The sequence below is a fragment of the Hippoglossus hippoglossus genome, chromosome 16, assembly GCF_009819705.1.
Source record: "Hippoglossus hippoglossus isolate fHipHip1 chromosome 16, fHipHip1.pri, whole genome shotgun sequence".
Classification (NCBI taxonomy): domain Eukaryota; kingdom Metazoa; phylum Chordata; class Actinopteri; order Pleuronectiformes; family Pleuronectidae; genus Hippoglossus; species Hippoglossus hippoglossus.
The window spans coordinates 16923524-16940869 of NC_047166.1; positions in this window are offsets into that span (position 1 = coordinate 16923524).

The window sequence follows — 17346 nt, forward strand, 5'->3', positions numbered from 1 at the left end:
TGAGGAGCTTCGTGAACCTGACACTGCTTCAGACCTTCACTGAAGTCCGGAAATTTTTATGAAATTAACTAGAGAGGCTGTATGTGAGAACGCAAATGTCCAGTCTGTTGCTCCTGGACATTTTCCGTAACTTTTGCTGCCAGACCCCAAGGAAAAAGTCAGGATAATGTTTAACTGAGTCCATGAGAGAATACAGCAGGACAATGTGTAGGTGTGTTGGTGACAGACATGACAGACGCTAAACCGAAACAAAAAAACATAAAAGAGAAATATCTCATAATGGAAAAGCGATGCCATTCACATAGAAGACAGAGATGAAGACGTCAATGTGGAAGGATGAGATTGAAGACTTGTTGATGATGAGCGCTGGTGTTGTAAACAAAAATATGTGATATCTGGAGCAGAGTTTTAAGTGCTGCCTCCTGCTTGCTCTACCCAGGTGCCACCCCGTCCCCTCAATTTTCTGGATATTGTCCTGTTGTTGTGAAACCGTCTGACCTGGATGATCTCCCAGCATTCTTCATATGAAAGGTAAACTCAATTTCCAGGGTTCATGTCTGAAAACAGCTAAAGACTCGAGATTCCTGCATCAAAAACATTGGTGCACCTTACACCTGACATGACCTTGAATTGTAAAACTGTTCAACTTCACCTGATCAGTGTATCACAGCATTAATGACTGTAAATATATAGTAATATTTAGAGAGAAATACACACCAGGGATCAGGCTACACAGAATATAAACTCACATTCTGTGATATAGTGATCATCCCTGTAGTCATATCATCCTTATCATCATCAGCAGCAGCAGCACCACTCCAGTGTGTTGTAACTGTATTCTATGGTTTAATTATGTAAGACAAGGTCATTCACATAATTTTAAACTCACAATTTACATATAAAGTAGCACTCACATATTTTCGTCATTCTATAGCTTTTCCTTCTTAAGCTTTTTTTCGGGGGGGGGATTAGGCTTTTTTCCATCTCAACAATGGTGGAACAATTGTTCACTGTCAGAAAGCCTGAGGGTTTCAAGTGTGTTTAAAAAAAAAAAAAAAAAAGGTTTGTGCCCAACACAGACGGCAAGTACTGTAAGCCCACTGTAGTGTGGCAGGTCCGATTCATGTTTTGTGTTAGTTTTGGCTTTGTTCCCTCTGAGGGGAGAAGTGAACTTCTGTCAAAGTGTCACATTCAGGCAGCACTTGTCCTGATCAAAGCCGGCACCCGCCCCGGCCCAGACTGTTCTGACACACACACACACACACACACACACACACACACACACACACACACACACACACACACACACACACACACACACACACACACACACACACACACACACACACACACACACAGTGTATACAGTGCATGTATACACAAGACTGTGAATACTGTAAATTGCAAGTGCACACATATGCACACAAAGAAATAAGAGGGATGAACAAAGATATACACAATTTCTTCAAAAGACACCATGTGCTCATATGCACAAATAAAACAATGAGCATTGACACACACACACACACACACTTGAATACGCATGCACAAACACACACGCACAGAGAAAGGGAGACTCACTAAATCAGAAGATGAATACCTTTTGAGAGAAAAAAGGGGAAGCCTCTCCTCGGAGTGTTAATCCCCTTTGTTGTTATCGATGTTAATTGAAAGAATGAGCTCTATAATATGGTCCCCTGCTGGGCGATTACTTAGCCGGCGCATAGCCTGGCACGATTCATAAACACTTCCAGGAAAAACTGAATTACAGACATTCTCTGAACCATCACTGCTAATGAGGTGGCAAACATCTCACTTTTGGTGTTTGAAGACACTGATCTGCTCAGCTGCGGGTGCTCTGTCATTTGAAGAACAGCATTTGGTGAAACAGAGAGAGGAGAGGAAGCACAGTGACCTTCCTTTCCCTCGGGCCTGAGCCGTCTTCTCATCGGTTTCAGGGTCAAGCAAAGTTCAGTGACAGGGACTCCTGGAGTCATCCCAGGTCCTTTGTCATTTTTGTCTTGGGTCTTGTGGGAAATATGTCTGTAACTCTACCAGGCTGTTGTGTTGTTTAAACAAGTCCTACTTTTAGATCATGACTTTCCCAGTTGGTCCGAACGATAGAGATATCTATAATATCGGTGAGATGCGTGTCGCAAGATACTTTACAGTGAAAACATATTTTGCTCTCAATGTCATTTCTTTTCGAGCTTTAGTGACCAGTGGGACCTCTCCCTGACATGTGATGATTAGTGCACAAAAGACGGTCAGCACAATTGTCTACATATTTCAAACTTTAATGGCCTGGGAAAGATTGCACCGATATCCGTTCTTAGGCTTATATTTCTGCGTGTGCAGCTTTACGTGCATCCACAGGGAGCCTTATGTGGCTCCGGCTGTGGGGGGGGGGGGGAGGCGTCTCGGTGTAAGCGCAGCCCCTGACCAGCTGTTCACGGGTCTACAGCAGAAATGGAAGGCATCTTCCCTGGCAGTTTTCACCTCAGGGACCAAGCATGTGTCACACACATACACACACGTGGGGAAAGAGCGGTGCAGGGGTTTCCCCCCCGTTAGGCTCAAATCCTCTTCTGGATTGCTCCTGCTTCCTTTGGGGAGTTTGATATTTCCAACACATATTATCTTCCTCTACCCCCCATGAACAGGGAATACAGTTGCAGCTACAGGAAGAGGAAATGTACCGAAATAGTAGGCTGACAATTTCCTGAAGGACAAATGTGGGTCAGGAAATTTCTAAATAACCCAAATGTTGTAATGAAACAGAAATGTTTGATATAAGGAATAAAAATACTTTCAAATGGCAGCAGCTGTGAACAACATCTTTCAGGTATAACCTAATCCAACTTCTAAGTGTTTACTCCCTCTGGTGGCCAGAGGATGCACGGCTACGTGGACTCTCAGCTGTTATCACACGCATAAACACAGTATGCACACACAACCGGCTAATATATGAGACTGATGATGTGCAGCCAGTGGCAGGTGGCGACTTGCCCTCAGTTTGGCTCCAATATCAAAACCTCATTAATAGCACATGACCAAAATTGCATTTAAATGCCAAAGTGGAAATGTTTTAACCGATACGTTTACACCGAGGGCATGTATCAGGCATTATCGCTAATCTACAAATTACACATGCAAATAATATGCATACACAGCGCACGCATGCATCACATCCAAGCAGGTGCTGGTCATTCATCTTGTCGGCCCTTTAAAGTACAGCAGCTCTAATTATCCTGCAATCACAGAATAATAAATTCTCCTTTGAAAACTAAATTACAGCCCGTCTCTCTCTCTTTTTCAGTCATTATGGAATGCGGGCCTCGCTCTAAGGGCCTGTGTGTGTGTGTGTGTGTGTGTGTGTGTGTGTGTGTGTGTGTGTGTGTGTGTGTGTGTGTGTGTGTGTGTCCGCGCCTTACACTGCAGAACTAACAACAGAAAGAGAAGCTGTCAGTCTTCAAACGCTTGGCGCAGGCCCTGGATTTGTTACCATCCTAATTGGGCTGATTGAAATGCACTCCTAGATTATCACGTAAGGATTTCCACTCGTTAGACAGAGGTTGTTTGTTGCAGAATGCAAAGTATGAAATGTTGTTCTTCCATCCCAGTTTCCATTCGGCCTGTCCACAGTACAGATGGTAGAGGAACTGCATACTTACACTTGTGTATTCATTCTTCACAAAGAGGGGCAATGATAGATCTCACTGCCTGGAACAGCCACACACAGTATAGAGTATAATATAGCTCCACACGATTTAGATGAATAAATTGCCATAACTTTGCCTGAGTTCGCTGCATTCACAGGATCTCATATTGACCACAAAAAATGAATTCCTCTGCCGATGGTTTACTTTTACATACTGGCACCAATTTGAATACTGTAGTCAAACGCCATATCTAAGTAATGTGGAAGTAACTATCATTTCCATATTCAGAGTAATTGTAATTTATTCCAAATGGAAGTTTCATCCAGTAACTTAATACCCTGCCAGTGACGGATCTAGGATTTTTCTCAGTCAGGGGCCATAAAGGGGCCTAAATTATATTTCCAACATCCATGCACAATCCCTTTATTGAGTGCACATTTAGGCCACACATCACTTAACACACATAAACAATTGTTACTTGTTTAAGCACATTATTGTGTAGGCCACTTCATACGGTCATATTGATTGTCAGCATTGTTAGTAAGTGACTATTTATTTATTTAAAGACTAATGACAGGACTGGGGCTCTTCAGCAGCCAGTGCCGCCCTGCCCCCCCCCCCCGGACCCTCCCTTGTACTCCTCTCACACGTCCAAAAGTGTTGGAAGGGAAATCCAACCTCACAACCTCACACCTCACCTCACAACCCATTATACAATATAATTAAATAATAATAGTTTATTGTTCAATTTAAGTCGACAAGGGTCAACGAGGAAATGGAGCAAAACAAAAGCAGAACAACCTGATTAAGGGAAAAACCTTTACTCATCTGCAAATGTGCAAAAACAATATGTCATGTTAAAGCCTTGAACGTCACTGTTTTCAGTTGGCTTTCGTCATCAACTCTCAGCAGCTCTGAATGTGCAGTGCTGCTGCCATGTGAGTCTATAAATGTTTGTTATGATACTGTACTGGCTGTTAAACCATCCAACAAAAAACGTCGGTAATTAACTTCAAATCAGCAAAGGAACATTGATTTCTATTGGCATCGGTGATGAATGACAACATCTACCACCGACTACCCCTGATTTCCAGTGAGCTTATTTTGATCAGTTAGCGACGAAAGAAACTGTGTTCAAACGCACTGTATTAACACAGTGGAGGACACAGGCTGAACTAATTGAAAATGAGGGACTCTAACCCAGTAAATCCCACCTCAGAGACCCTGCCCTGATTTGTAACCGGCTTAGTCTAATGATGTTTTCAATGAAATGACTAATGAGCTGTAGCAGCTCTCAAAGTCACTGATTGATGTGTCTAAGTGGGAAGCTTTTTATAGTGCGGGATGGAGGGTGGGTACCCAAACAATCGAAGAGTGATTGACGAGATGTTTGGAATACCAGGGGTCCAGTTGGATCTCACACTTCCTCCTCTCTTTATTTCTCTCTCTGAGTCAATAAGTAACTTTCAAAAGGGGCGGGGGAGTCCATGATGCCCCAACGAGGAACAATACCATGCCACCCCTGGACCATGCACTCGCACGCCCACGCAAAGACACATCTACTACTCGGTTCTCGCTCCATCATCATTTGTCACAGTGCCCATTCCCACAGGGGCTGCCAGTCACGGAGGAGCCTTTGCCCCAACAATGCTAGCCTTTGTCTGAGAGATGAGGTTCAGGGGTATTCATTAAACCTGGCACAGGTGAGCAGTGGGCGCCCAGAGGACTAGACTGGAAAAGCATGGTGGTGTGAGCCTGTGTGGGGTCACACCAAGGCAGAGAAGCAGACGGAGAGAGAGTTCCTGATCAATGCAATCGTCACTGATCAGTAAAATGCCGCCAGTCGACCATTACAACTTATGGCTTAATGCTGTAGAAGGACGACAGGTTTCTATGCAAACATGTTGCACTGAACAAGTTAGAATATTTGATGCTCACCACAAGGTTCGAACAGTGTATAGATGAGTGTATCCAGGCCAAAATGTGTTGCAGGTTGCAAAGCACAGAGAGATTTGAGCAACAAGCAGCTTGAGGCCAGAGAAGAGGATTTGTCGATGGTGTATTTCACTTGAACACAGAAGAAGCAGTGATAGGTCACAAGCAAAAGGAATTCATCCCATTATATGATTTCTGGAATAATGCCATGCCCCATCTGTGCAGGGTTTCTGAATGCATTCTGAACAGGGTGTTTGTAGATGATCATTTATCATTTCGTTTTATTACAGTGTGCTAATGTCTGTATCATTGAGAAAGAACTACAACACACAGACATCAACAGCTATGCATGCCGCCAAAACATTTCTCTCAAAAGAAAACTAGTTTTAAAGTGTAACGGAAATAGGGTTGAATGAACGTTAACACAATTAAGACTAGTACTACATATATATTTGAACTTATTTAAAGATGTTGCAATGTTTTTTTCTGACCTCAAAGTCAGAGGACTTTTTACGAGTCAGCAGAAACTCTAGGATGAAATATTTGTGTGTGTCTGCTCATGCTTTTAAATGAATGGATGATGGACGTGTGGGTTAAAGTGATGTAGTATCAAACACAAGGTTCTGGCTGATGTTCAATTCACCCACTGTTCAAAAGCCACAAAAACATCTGAACTATATTAATATTAGTGTCTCTTAAAAGAAATCTCCACGCCTGACAAGTCCACATCCTGAGGAACAAGGCGAAGTGGAGAAAACACCTGTTGAGACAAAGGACTCCCTCTGATCAAGTGTCAAAGTGGCTCCAGTCGTCACAACAGGTGTCTCTGTCCAAACCTGCTCACTTGGTTCTGTTCTCCTGCCAGTTACCGAAGAAATGTGACGGCAAACATTCAGATCTAAAGAACAACTGGTGAGAAAATGAAGGTTATTTGGGAAGTGAAACATGAAATAAGTGTGTAATATTTTACAAGGAAATCTTCTCCTCTTTTATCACATAAGTGGAACGTATGTCTATCAAATTTGCAACCCCCGCTCCACAATGAAAGAGATGCAGTAGTGACAACTGACATATTTAAAAATTCACTATCTCAAGAAGAAGTAGTCATTCATTAAGTCTTGAGCCCATTGAATATCATTAGGAGACAGTAAATATGAAAGCATTTCACCCTTTGGCTTTTGTAGTCCCTGGACATAATGGATTCTGCTTATCCACTTGGAATATCTTTAGTTTCCAATAATAAAAAAATATCGGCCAAAGAATGTGACACTGATTCTTGCAGTGGGACTAAATGTTGCCAGTGGACATTAACTTCTCTTGAAAATGATCTGTCACAAAGTAATTCCTTGGAAATGAAGGTTTGAAATCTTTAGGGGAAATTGTAAGGTGGTGGGTTGTGTTTCGGGACAAACCTGAGCCTTTGTCCACATTCGAAAGGAAATCACTTGTTGAACTATAAAATGTCACTCAGAGAGCGCATTCCTGCACCAAGGCCAAACAGTCGTCTTATGAAACAATATTTAAATTCACGAGATCTGGATTTTTATTTAGATCTGCACCAAATTACACACACTCGTAAACATTAGTCCCCTTAACATGTCAGATTTTTTTCCCATCAAGATCAATGGATTATTCTCTGAGAAATTAATGTTAGAGAAAGTGAAAAACAAATTTCTGGAATCCACACCAAAATCTAATGGGTTCTTTCCTGACACATATCACATCTTTCCACAAAGTTGTGTGTTTATCTGTCCAGTAGTTTTTGCATAATCCTGCAAACTAACAGACGGCAGAGGTAATAAACAATAATTTTGCGATCAGTATTTATCTGGCATTAACTAGGTCTGTATTCTGCACAGTAACACGCTGACGACAAATTAATAGCTGACTGCAGATTGGACTGGACAAGGCCTGACGTGCCTCGGCTGCATTCAGGGCAGCTGCTCGCACGGGAGGCTGTTTCCAATGAGAGGGATTAGTGAGAACCAGTTGTCAGTGGATGAATGAGAGCCATGGGAGCAGAAGGGTCTCCCTGAAATAAAAATTAAAAAAAACACACACACACACACACACACACACACACACACACACACACACATGCTCTGCACTTCTTCACAAAAGCAACGTTTACATGAGCACATGCTGGCACCATGAAATGGAAGCGCACACACTTCAGCAGCTTTATAGAGCACATACGTGAAAAAAAGAGTATTAACACATGGAATCTGATGGGTGGGAATCCCTCGGGGAAATCGGAGGGCAGCGAAATGGCAGAGTCACAATTACTCATGAAACTAGTGATCATGAGGCAAACGTGCCCACAGCTGCAGCTCCTGTCGAAAATCAATTAACCACATTACACATAGATTCTACATTAGAGTGGAGCGGTTCGGCGTCACTGGGATTTGCCACAGATCTAAAACACAGGACAGATTTATTCTCAGCCTTCCCTCCCTCCCTCCCTCTCCATCTACCATCCTCCGACCCTGCTCCCTCCCGTCTTTTTTTCCCCCCATCCATGTTAAAAAGGTCTTATTTTTCTCCCCCGCTCCCACTGCTGAATCGTCAGACTCTTCGTGCCAGCAGCCCGATGGTTTGGCATTTTCAGATAATGGGCTTTTTAGTTGTCTCAGCCATACGGGCAGGGTGACATTTCTTGGGGAATGCCCACACAGAAAATACTTTCCCTTTCACACAAGAAGAGGCTTGTGGGAGTGAAGTGCTTGGGGACTGACTTTGGTTGACTGACTGGTCGTCTGGGTCTTCTCTGGTTTGACTTTGTTTTCGATGCTTTTGCTGTGTCACTTCAAGTGAATACATTATCGGATTGGATTTAAAACCCTTTTAACACAAACATTGCTGTTGGCAAATGTATAAGCCTGACTTTTTTTTCCAGTTCGGTGTGTAATCAGAGTCCAACAGTGACAAACATCTTTGCTTCTCTAACAGTATTTACAAGCTCACTAAGGTCATGTGTGATACTTAATACTTGATAACTCGCTTCACATCATCAGTGCACATAGTGTCTGTCTGATAAATCCTTTCTGAGTTATGTACTTGCTTCTGTGGTCGCTCAGCACTACAAACACATACACAAAATTCAAAACAAATTGAGTTGGCCGCTGTTGACTCATCCTGTACAGGTTTATAAAGATGGACGACATGACGGCGCCTCAAAAGTGAAGCAAAACCATTTTGATAACCAAACTAAAAAGGTCAAAGTAAACATCAAATACATTTTAATGATGGTTTCTGTCATTGTAGGTAGTTCTTATCACACTTATGTATGTTCAAGTGATTAAGTTTGTTTTTATGATGCTATAAAAACATGAAATGTCATGATTGACAGCTGGGACTGACTTGTGATTGGTCAAGCATGTGTATTGATGGGACCTTGCTATCACAGCTCCACTCTATGATCTCTACTTTAGGGTTCACCACAGTGGTTCTTGCTTTACCTGAATCACAGGTTCAATGTACTTGGATAGGACTTGTTGCTGCAGTTTGGTTTAATTTGATTACTGATAGTACATGTTAGTGTAAATAGATCTGCTGCATATCAATATACATGTTTTTGCATGCTTTCTATGTTTCAACGATAGAGCCAAAAAACACAGAGGAGAAGGTAACAAAGCAAAATGTCACACGGTCAGATATAAATACATGAGTGGCACAGCGGCCAACCAGGAACACACTGCAGGATTCAAGATAAAGAAAGATGACACTTAACTGTTTGTAGACCTACCTAAAAGAAATGTCATTGCACAGATACTGATGCAGGTTGATTGATTAAGCAGAGACACAGCAAAGTACAGTCCTGCACAGATGATGAAGAGATCTGATAATTCTAAAACCCAACACATATAAAGAGCCATGATCAGTTTGTTTTATATCATATCCTGGATATAATTAAAATCTGCATAAGATATAACAGGGACACTACATTGACATAATATACAGTATGATATTCATTAACAGCAGAATCTGGGTTTAGATGAATACATTTGAATCAAAAATAAAAAAATTGTGATTAGGATTGATGAACAGGTGAATTTCCTCAACTGTATATTTCTGACAAATGAGGCACCAACATGTCCAAAAACAGAAGCTGAGGCTGAAAGTGGAAACCAAGCGGATCGTCCCTTTGGTTCAAACGGTTAAACACATCTGCCTCGACTCAAAACAAGCTTCTGCTCGTACATATCACCACAGCCACAACACTTATCGTCCAGTAATCACATAACAGTGATGTCAACTCAAACATCATCAAGGAAACAACATGATTTAGGCCTGTGACCTAGTTGGAAGGTTTATGAGGTAACAACACATCATACAAACTACAACAAACAAGAATGACTTGGACTTACCGTTCGTAGTCCATGTACGTGTCTTCATGAAGCTGTTTGTTCTCGTGTAGACGTCCTCTTTGTTTCTTGGCCTCCAGCTTCAGCAAACACTTGACAGCCGATTCCAACTGTGCATTTTCTAGCTTAAATGCTCAGATATATTCACCAAAAACAACAAAAAGCTTCTTTCTTTTATTTGCTGCAAATGTAGTAACACACCTGTGAGTCTTATTTTCTGTAACATTGCACAGAGGATGCCAGTTCAATCAAACTCTGGAGGCAGTGAACTCCATTTTGACAGTGATTGCTTGACGTGTAGCATTCTACTTCCTGGTTTAATGGTCAACAAGTAGGCGGAACTAAAAACTACAGCCAATCAAGCCATCACAATCAATTTGAGCATCATCCCATTGGTTTACTTGTGGGCCTCACCTTGATATCCTGGGGCACGTTCAGTGTCACAACGTTTTGCACCATTTTGCCACAGTTTACGGCATCACGACATGTTCGCTCAAAACAGAGGGCAACAGTGTGCAACAGGCTTTGAGGTATGGTTTCTCTCCTTTGGTGGGTGTGTCAGAGGTGTTGCCCAAGCAGCAGTGACATGTATATATAAAACTCCATATTAAAAAAGAACTGCACACATTTATTCCTAAGTTCTCTACAAATACGACAGCTGCAGGTTGATTATTGCATCAACTGAAGATGTTCGAAGACGTGTTGGTTGAAAGTATTTTATTCACTTAAATAAGCTAATAGTTATTTAATCTTAACTTGTTATGTGGGTTTTTGTAATGGAGGTAGAGTTGTTTATAGAATTAGCTTCATTGGTAAATCTGTCTCTCATCAAGTGTATTTCTAAGTATTAAAGTGCAGGTTGAATGCAGCCCTGTTTGAACAGGAACCACTTCACATTAAGAAAGTTATGATACCATTTCATCAGACTTTTGAAGAGCACCTACATTTGCTGCTCTCCCTGACGTTTGTCATCTTGCAGAAACATGAGACATTTTCTGATATACATTACGAGAATTCGATATATTGAGATATAAAAGCCAGCAAAACAGGAGATGGTCGCATTATTGTTGTCGGTGTCAAACTTCGATTTTAAGCCGATTAGTCAGCGGACAAAGATGCAGCTAAGAGCTGAACAGAAATACAAATTCACCTTCTGATTCAGATACAATAATGAGCAGAAATGTAACAGATACATTCAAATGATGTTGCAAACGTGTAAGTTCAATGTGTTCATTGTAGTTTAATGTGTTTATTGTAGGGTGCGACATTTTTGCAACTCACAACATTTCGTTTCAGATTTCCGATGGTCTGTGTATCTTCCCACAGCTGGTGGGGTGTGAAGAAAGTGACCCATCTGTTTATCGTCTCCAGTCTCTGCACGTGTTTCCAAATGTGAAGGGCAGTATGTGATTATGTGCAACAAGAATAGCGGATGCATTTATACAGAGTAACATTATATGGTTTTGATGATGATAATAACTTTATGTTTAAATTTACCATCAGTATGTTTTTCTCTGCTGTCCAGTCAGAACAAAACACACAACATGTTGTGTTGAGTAAATAAGAAAACATCCGGAAAATTGTGGTGAAGATGATTTGTAATGCAAGTACAAATACCACAGCAGCCTCACTTCTCATGAGGGTTTCATAGTGCATCTTTATGTCTGAGAAATAGAAGCTGTATTTGTTTAATGGAGATAATTAAGTGTTAAAACAGCCGGGTTATTAAATCTTTCAAGCAGTTACAGTTAACCCCATTAATAACGAAACAGAATCAGGATAACCTCAGTATGTTTTTCCAGAAAGATGAGAGATATCCGTACAAATTGCATAACACAAGCTTGTCTGAGAGACGGAGTGGGACGTTAGATCTCTATTCGATAACAGAATCATCTACGCTGGCTCGGTGATTGACAGCAGTCAGCTCTGTGGCTGCTTTGTCAGCGGGAGGATTTGCCTCCAGCGCTTCTTCTTATGAATGCTTCCCTAAATAAAGGCAGAGCTGCTCACCTCCCCATTCACGCCTACAATGGACATAGTGTGTGATTGTGCAATAAGAGCAACAAGCAGCCTCCTCACTGTGTCTTATTTTCCCCAACAGAAATTGCAGGGTTGAAGTAATCCCGAAGAGGGATGTGCAACAATGGCTGTGAAACCAACAAAAGGCTGCTTTATTTAGGAAGAGCTAGTTCAAGTAAGCACAGCACGAAAGTCGCTGCAATACGTTTCTTGACATCTGTGTGTCGAATGTGTGGTTGTATTTTATTGCATTTTTTTTTTTTGTCTCAACCCACCGAATTTTTTTTTGCCTCCGAACGTCAGATCCGTCTCGCCTGTCAGCATCGGATCTCTGTCATCTTTTATCTCTGACCCAGATCGAAGGTAGGAATGTGGTTTTTACTAGTGGAGACATGGATATGTAAACTCCCTGCACTATGGGGTCAGAGGTCACGCCACATTCCAAAGGAGGCCCTTTATTATTTTTTAAGTCATCATAGTGACAGCAGAAATACATTCATACACAATTTATGGCTGATGGTTTTATTGCTCATTATTACACTGAACAAATGAACTTCTTATGAAACATTCCAATTGAGGGATTTCCCAAGATTTTTTTTTATAGTCCTTGGAAAAACCAAAACAAATTCTATATTTCTACAGTATTGGGATGGGGTTTGGTGGATGCCAAACATGTCATGATGTGCAGGTCACTGATTGTTGAAGGAACGAATAACTGTGAAGGGTGTGAACTTCAAGTAAATAAACTCAGTACTGCCTGTTTAGATAAAAACCTAAAATAGAAGAACAAATTGTGCGATCCACCCCAACACTTATTCTCGTGACTAAGCGGATATGCTTTCAGCTGCTGTCATTCCACAGCCGTAGTTTTCACCTTCTTCTCTCAGTGTTTGATGCTTCCAAAGGGATATTTTCAGGTTCAATGACAGAGCCACTCAGGCACCCATGACAGCTTCTGTCAACTTGCATCCCGGGACCTTTGAACCTCTCAACCAAAATAACGCTTTGCTGCTGCTACGGATGGTCAGCTATTCTGTCACTGCTGAGGACACACACTGATGGAGGTGGTGACCTGTGATGATTCTCCGTCGGATGAGGAGTGTTGTTGTTGTTGTTGCTTGTTCTTCTTCTACGTGTGTGTGTGTTGGTGTGTGTGTTGGTGTGATGAGTGACCCAAAGGAAGTTGTTGTTATAGACTTGATGCGCCACTGGGAGGCGTGTCCAACTTGATTTATTTTCACTGTGTGAACACAAATATGTCCTGGGCCACATATGAAGGAGCTTGCAAAACCTATATGAGTCCCCCAGCCATGTGTGAATAATGAATCGACACTTCAGTCTCACCAATAACAGTTTTCAAAATCTTAACATGATTCTCTTCACATCACCTGCTGTAGCAACAACAGGCAAAGGCACACAGCATGTTCATCCATCTGCATTGTCCAGGAAACCAAAATGCTTTGCACATATGCTTTGTCTTTAACAGTGTGACTGCAGCTAAACCGTGGTCCATGCAGTTTGATAGCACTGTCGTCGAGTTTGCGTGTTCTCTCCATGTGTGCGTGGATTTTATCTGGGTGCTCTGGCTTCCTCCCACAGTGCTGTAGGCTTCTGTGATGGACTGCCAACCCGTCCAGGATATAGCCTACCTCTTACCTCCCATTGTCACCTGGGATTGGCAACTGCCTCCCATGAGCCTACAAGGATACGCAGTATAGATGATGGATGGATGGATGGATGGATGGGTTTATTTTAACTTCTCTAAACTCCTAAAAATCCTTCCTCATGCCTTTATACAAAGTCTGTATCTCTTGAACTTGTTACTCGTGGATGTGGATTCATAGCTGTGAGTAAACCACAGCATGAATACCCATTAGTATAATACTGTTCAGCTTGTCTGCACTTTGAAGAAATTAAGCATCACTAAAAGAACAAAGCAGGACCTTCAAAAGGGGAAAATAGAAAACTCCTGCTTTGAATGCTTGTGTTGTATATCTTTCCTCCTGCTCGACAAAATCCTTGGAGGCAAAGACTATGAGCAATTCTGTGAGCCGCTTCTGCTTCTTTTTCTCTTCTGTTTTTTAATGCTTCCTCAACTTCCTGCAATTTGTCCTAAAGTTTGAACTATCCCCCAAAAAAATTCTCATTGCAAACAATCCAAACAATGGTTTGTTTGATCCAGATAGAGACCTCGTCTTTCATTCAGATTAAAGTTTGGTGCGGCCTGTTGTCCGAGGCACCTTTCACAAAGTCTGAAGGTTCAGACCGAACAAGGTGGCTGTTAATGCCCCCTCAGACTAAATCTACAAATACATGACAAAATGAAATTTTCCAGGGATATATCCTTGGCATCCAGGTGGACAGCATTTCTTTGTTAGGCCTGTGTGCCACTGAGCAAAACTTGCTGTGCATGTGGAAAAAAGGTTTGAAACCGCACTAATCTCCATTACTGATATTTCAGTCTTTTGCTACTTTTACTGGACTTTTTAGAAAAATATGTCACATTCACTATGGGCAATCTGTTTCTGCACAGTGTGTGTGTTTGTGTTTGTGTGTGTGTGTGTGTGTGTGTGTGTGTGTGTGTGTGTGTGTGTGTGTGTGTGTGTGTGTGTCTGTGTGTGTGTGTGTGTGTGTGTGTGTGTGTGTGTGTGTGTGTGTGTGTGTGTGTGTGTGTGTGTATTCATGGGTGGTCTGTGCACTTTCCATACTTTTTTATCCAGGGGGGTGAGGCAGGTTGTGGGTCTGATGACTGGTGCTGAGTCAGAGTTTGCCAGCGTTATGTGCCAGTGACAGAAACCATAATCCACAGTAGCAAGTTCACTTGGTGCAGCTTTGAATGTGATGTGACTCATTTGTTAGAATTCCACCTGCACAAATACGGTCATTGAAATGAAGTTTAAGGCATCCCAGCACAACGCAGTGTGAAATGTGAAATGTGATTTATCGATCTACTAGAAACTAGCATCTGCAAGATTTTAAAGTTGAGTACATGGTTTCTTTCAATCATCTGTGCTGTGCTGACTGGGGTATTTCATTGAACACTTTAACTTACTGATTGGCCCTTTTCATACTTTGGCTGACCCACATTGGAACCTGGAAGCTGCTGCGGTTATGAAGAAGTAACTGTACTTGTATCTCAGATCTCTGTATTACAGTGGCAAGATGGGCAGCACTGTCTCTATGAAGGTAGATCAACATAAAGGTCACTGATCTAAACATGCAGATTCTCTGTTCACAGCACAAAGATCATTCTTTTAAAACGCACATTTAAATATCGTCTAAATACTTATGCTATAATTATGCCATATTTTAATGTCACCAACTAAGAAAGCATAAACCCTTTGCAACACATTTCTCTGCATTATCGACAATAAAGAAACTGTTATATTGACAGGATCTTGAATTCTGCTCCACTCAGCAAGAATTCTGCTTGCATGGGCTAAATGAGGACGTTTGTTCTTGTCCTCATCGTCCTGCCAGCAGGTCCAGTTCCACACCACTCCACGGACACTGGTGGGTTGTGTGGTTCAGAGACTCTTGGCCAGACATTGGTTCCCACCGGGTGAAACCCCACCACCAGTTTGCAGACATGCAAATGTTTGAGTGCCGAGAAACGCTTTCCTTTGGGCCTGGCACTGTAAAATAGAGCTACTGTACAGGACAGCAAGTGAGATTGCCAGGGCTGCTTGAAATTGGCCTGCATGTCATTTATCCTGTAATCTGTGCAAGATTCAAGGAACCTTCCTGGAAATTTAGGCTTTTAATGCAAATCTTTAAGGACAACTTATTGAGCAATGTATTGCTCATGGAAAAATGCAGGAAGTGCTGTTTTCACTGTATCCAACATGATTAAAAATCCAGCAAACAGGCCGGTTTTCATCTGCCATCTGTGATAACGTTTTACAGTCTTTTCCAGGCCAAGATGAAGGCGGTTATTATAACAGCGCTGCTTACACAATACAGAGGTGGTGAACTTTAGCAGGCTCTCACCCCTGCAGAGTGTCATAAGACTGGCCACTTTGTTTTTAGGTTTCACCCCTCCAGAGATGCTCTTTCTGCCCCAGCGATCACATACAGCTCACTACCAATAATTAGCGCGATTCTCCAGCCCTTCATTTTCAACCCAGGCTCTTAAACCCAGAGAGAGAGAGAGTGGTGGTGTTGTGTTAGCAAGTCAGTGCCGTCCCTCAATACCACGAGGAAATGTAGAGATGGTTAAACAACAAGGAAAGAGACAAGACCTGCTTTAATTTTCATGAAATACTGTAATATACTGGTGTTAAGGTTGTATTTTACCTTTAAAGCAGGGGTTTCTGAACTTTTCAGTCCCCGACCACCAAACTAAAGGAATTGGGACCCTCACTATCCCCGGAGGTAAGGATAACTCAGGACTCGAGACTAAAATCTACAAATCTTCAAAAAGTCGCCTAAACTCGCTCAGATATACGACCTTGGCATCACAGGTGGACAATATTTGCTGTCAGGCATGTGGGCCACCGATCAAAACTTCAGTGCGCATGTGTAATAGTGCGGGGACAGTGCCATACTGTGAAATACTTTACTAATCTTGTACATTTCAACCCCTGACCAACAAAATACAGGTGCCAGAGACTTGTGACCTCCATTATCCCAGGAAGTAAGGATACAGCTAGTTCACAAAAAAGTCACCCACGTGCGAATGTTCCAATGTTTCCTGTGGTGCTGTAAATTGATTTGCTGCAACTGATGCTGTTGCTAATCTTTTATAATCACTTCAGGGGTCATGCGGGGGACAAAGACATCGGAAAGGCTTATGAGTTTTCTTTTTCTAGTTTTATTTGGACTTTACTTACTCTTTTTTTTTATCCTTTGAATCATGGCTAGAATATACGTTTTCTAAACTTTATTTGATTCCTGACAGACATCGTGTAACCTCCAAGGTGCCCCAACCCCTAGTTTGGTAACCACTGTTTTAAAGGATGTAAGCGCCTTTGGAAAAGAATAAAAATGAAAATAAATATCTATGTACATGATTTATAGTTATGGGATTCAATGCTTTATTTCTTAGGATAAAACTAAATACAACAAACTTTAATTAGCTTAATTGCATGTTAAATAGCAATAAGTGACCCAAACTATTAACTCTGCTCGTGTTGAAATTAAAGACCTTCACCTCCACAAATTGTAACAAGTGTTTTGATAGGATACTTGTTGTGGAAAATAATGTGCAACTGATTGGATTAATAGCCAATCTCACTACTTGGAGAGCCATAGATCAACATGATGATTGCCACGATAAATCAGATTAATCACGATTTTGTCAGCCCCATCCAGCATTATGTCCCAATGTGACCTGTTACTGCTCACATGATCAAACAGGGTCAGGG